The sequence below is a fragment of the Capsicum annuum genome, chromosome 7 (assembly GCF_002878395.1).
Source record: "Capsicum annuum cultivar UCD-10X-F1 chromosome 7, UCD10Xv1.1, whole genome shotgun sequence".
In the NCBI taxonomy this organism is placed as follows: Eukaryota; Viridiplantae; Streptophyta; class Magnoliopsida; order Solanales; family Solanaceae; genus Capsicum; species Capsicum annuum.
This window is the reverse complement of record NC_061117.1, coordinates 4,463,751-4,468,201: the sequence shown is the minus strand read 5'-3', so window position 1 is coordinate 4,468,201 and position 4,451 is coordinate 4,463,751. Positions and strand designations below refer to the sequence as shown.

At 33.9% G+C, this 4,451-nt stretch overlaps 1 pseudogene; it reads right to left on the bottom strand.

The window, feature by feature from the left end:
• Nucleotides 1–3,411: 3,411 nt before the first annotated feature.
• LOC107877625 lies at nucleotides 3,412–4,076 on the bottom strand (annotated as a pseudogene).
• Between the last annotated feature and the right edge of the window lie 375 nt (nucleotides 4,077–4,451).

Genomic DNA, 4,451 nt, shown 5'->3' with positions numbered 1-4,451 from the left:
ATGCTACTTAATATAATAAATTAATAATATTTGGTAGTAAATTAATAATATATTAGAAGTAAGTTTTTAATTTAAAGTAGAAAACTAGAAATTCAATTTAAAATTTTAAATCGTTAAATAAAAAAAATAAAAAACAAGGACTAAGGAGTGAATGAATTTGGAGAATTTTATTGATTGCAAAATGATCCAAAATTTATAATTTACATGAATAAAAAATCTATAAATTATGCATCATTTTTTCCAACTCATTCATGTTAATATTAATGGGAACTTGCATAGTATAGTCGAAGTCAACGGGGGCAAAACCATGCATTGGACTTGATTCTGCTGAGTTCTCCCGTGAAGTCATAATTTCTTCAAGTTTCAGCTCGTCGCTCGGCTCCGGTTCCATTCCTTGGTTTCTTCTTTCCACTCTAATCCAATCTCTGAGGCAAACTAGAACATTCATTGCATTGCTTCCCAATGAGTGTCGGTTGTCTCTAAGCTGCTGTCGTCCCTGACTAAAGGCGCTCTCTGATGCAACGGTTGACATTGGAACATTCAAGATATCTCTAGCTAATCTTGAAAGCACAGGATATTGTGTTTCATTACTCCTCCACCAATCTAACGTGTTGATTCGTCATCTGCGATCCTCTGGTACCGTCCGAAGATAATATTTCAGCTCTTCCCGATAAGTTGATGTGTAAGTTCTCTCATCAACACTCTTCCAACAATTTAAATCATAAAACGAATCAGAAAAACCACTATGTGCCGGCCTTTTAGAAGATGATGGCTCCTCGGGAGGATGAGGAGCGACAGTTGGAGTGATATTTGTAGGTACGGCTAAATCAAATAAATCAGCATAGTGATTATATAATTTTTCTATGTAATCCTTTGTATCAGCCGTAGCCGTCCACAAATCAGGTTGTACTTGTTCAGAATCATGGTTAGTATTTATTTCTAAGTTAGTATAAATAAGAGTACTAAAGTGACACATATGAATATATTTCATGCACGGATATAGCATAGCACCAACCAAGTAAATAGGGGGAATCGGGAAAAAATATTTTTTTAATTTCGTAAACATGGCGCCAACAACTTCTTTATAACCTTCTTTATTTTTATATTCTTTGAGCAAACTAGAAATATCGGCTATATATGACAAAATATTACAAACAGTAGGATATAAGCACCGAAAAATTCAACCGTAGCTACATAAAATTTTTCTAAAAACTTAACAAGATCATTAATTACAACCCAATCAGAATTATGTAGCATGCAATCAGCAGAATCAGCAAATGAACCGCAATGTTGGTTAAAAGCTAGTGTAATAGGAATTCTATTTTTATAACAAGTTTTTAAAAATTCATACATAGAATTCCATCTAGTATCAATTTCCTCAGGCATCAAAATCAGTGTAAGTCAATTTTCTCGACATTTAACTTTAAATTCTCTAATTCTCGATCTACGATTATTTTCTTGAATAAAACCAACGGCAAGACGATTTTTTTTAATATAAAGCTCAAAAAAGTCAAGATCATCTTTTACAATTAAATTATATATATGACATGCACACTTAATATGAAAAATTTCAGGCATAGCGTAGATTTTATTTTTGTTATAGCAGTCTTGTTGTTAGAAGAATTATCAAAAGCAATACATAAAATTTTATTTTCGATACCATAATATCCGACAATTTTAACAATAGAATCAGTAATAAATTATCTAGTATGTTTACGATCTTCGTCATATAAAAAAGCAAGAATACGTTTTTGCATCACGAAATTACTATCCATCCAATGACAAGTAACGGTTAAATAATCATTTTTATTCACAGCACGACCAAGATCAGAAGTTAGGGACAATCTACATTGAATATTTTTTTAACAATGTTGATAAATAAAAACAATATTGTGAATGGAGTCTAAAAATATCAGACCGACAAGTAGTTCTAGGAATACCATTAAACATAGGATTATAAATTGCTTGTATATAACGAATAAAGGCATCAGAAGAAGGAAAACTAAAAGGCAAACAACCCACAACTACCATTTTAGCTGTTTCTTTCCTGTTCCTCAATTTATTATATTTCTTCGTTACGTGACCGGTTGCTGGGTCCATTCTAGTTTGCGTTGACCCACCAACATCCCCACCACCTTTTGCAATATTTAACTCTCCTTTGTGATCTTCAGCTATATATCTCATTAACGTACCCGTACCCCCTTGCTTGCCTCCACTTCTATGCTTATATATTTGTTGACAAATATTGCATTGCACCTCAATATCTTATATACGTTCAAAAAATTGTCATGCAATACTAGTTCTTTTACGAGGTTTTGGGGCACTGGGAGGACAAGAAGGGAGATTAACTGATTTAGATCTAACGTTAGCATCTCCTACTGCGGGTGTCTCAGCAATATTTTCATTATCTTCGTCTAAATTAACCGCATCTACTTCATTTTCTTCTTCTATACCGTAATTTTTCTGAGCTTCTACATAATCCATATCGTGAGCACCTACACTCATTTCTTCCTCAAAAGGTGTACCAAGCGGTACCGGAGGCGAAGGCACACGGTTATATCTACTACTTGAACTACCTCTACCGCTAGTAATTCGCTTTTTACTACCACTACCGCTTTCGGAACAAAAAATTTTAACACCTTTAGTAGCGAGGTTTCTTAATTTATCCATAATATAAATTAAATTAAACTAAAATATTCAAAATACACAAATATAATAAAATTAAATATTAAACAATTAATACAATAAATAAAAATTAAACGTAAGAGATGGAACGACAATACCAAATTTTGGAAGTATCTGAAGATTGCGACTTTAGAAACTTCCGCTCGTACTTTGTAAACGAAAAATTAAAAAATTAAAGTGAACACTTTAAGAAATTAAATATATTGAATATTTGAGAATTGAGAATTGAGATTTGAGATTTGAGAGAGAATGAGATTTGAGAGAGTGAAAAATTATGTGAAAAATGATTTGAAGTTGTAGGGTATTTATAGATTTTTTTGGGGGATTAAAAAATATTTTTTTAAAGTTTTTTTTTTTAATAAATTGGCCCAAACTAGCCGTTTGGACCCAAAAACGGCTAGTTTGGCCCAAAATCCAAAATATCTTTTTTTTTTCGAGCCGGGCCGGGCTTGGTTCGGGCCGGGTTAACCGGGCCTATTTTATCAAAATAATCGACCCGGAACCCAAAAGCCCTAGGGCTTACCGGGGTGGGTCAAACCGGGCCGAGTTAGGTAGTCGGGCCGGGTCGGCCGGCCCACTTGACAACCCTACCCAAAACCAAAAAAATAAAATCACATGGCTGCATCCACGTTAGAAAGTTTTTTGTACTCTGTTCAGATACAAGTAGCTCACGCTTGTTATTGGTGCAAAATCTTTACCAGTCAACAAATCAAACCGTCCTCTATGTCAATACGCCATATATTTTCGATGCGTTGGGTCACATTTAGCCATCATGCTTGAGTGCTCAAAAACTGCATTAGTTATCTCAGGTACAGATAATTGCTCATGGTATGTATTTTCAGCTGAGATGACAGGGGCATACGATGAAAGCATAATGGCTTCATTGTAAACATCACAACCATATCAGTATGTTCTAAAAGGGAATGAGTTGAAAGAACACTGTTATAAGGTTCTGCAACAGTAATGGATACCTGAAATTAAATAGACATAAATAATCTTGTTGTTACAAATAAGAGATGCATGGTTATACATGGTATTCACCTAGGGAGAAGAGTAGATAGTAAACGCAATGTTGGACTTTTTAAGCAACAATGAACGCAATCCAGAATCAGTACCACCGCCAATAGCATTAAAGACCAAGAATTCTTGCAAACCAGTGCAGTTATCAGCTAATTTTCTAATGCGATCAAGGCAAAGATAAACAATCTCTTTGCTAACATTATAATGTCCTTTGAAAAAATTATTAGCAGCATCTTTCTTTCTAGAAATGAGCTGTTCAAGATAGAAAGCTGACGATATGCGGCATTTCTAACTTCATCAATAACAGTTGGTTCAAGATCAACAAATATAGTTGTTGGTACATGCTTTCCAGCACCAGTTTCGACATACATGGCGTATTCCAAGGGCGTAAATGATTCATGATCGTGAATGGGGTGGTAAAACTGAGGTGGCGGACTTTCTATATATATTCAAAGTTCAATATAATTCACATTTCATGCAAACATACTGAACAATAGCTCCTAAAAAATCTCTCAACATCTTTAATTTTAACATTCTACATAACATGTTTATGATTACAAAATTAAAGGGCATTTTGGTATATTCATATATCTTTAGTTTAAGATTTTCAAATTCAAAAGCTCTTTTACTTTCTTAAAATTTCGTATCATGCAGCATGCTAACATTACTTAAGCTCATCTTGAACCTCCTCTATTGTTGATCTTCGCGGAGAAGTTGTATTACCAATAGCAACTCCCATGGAATCA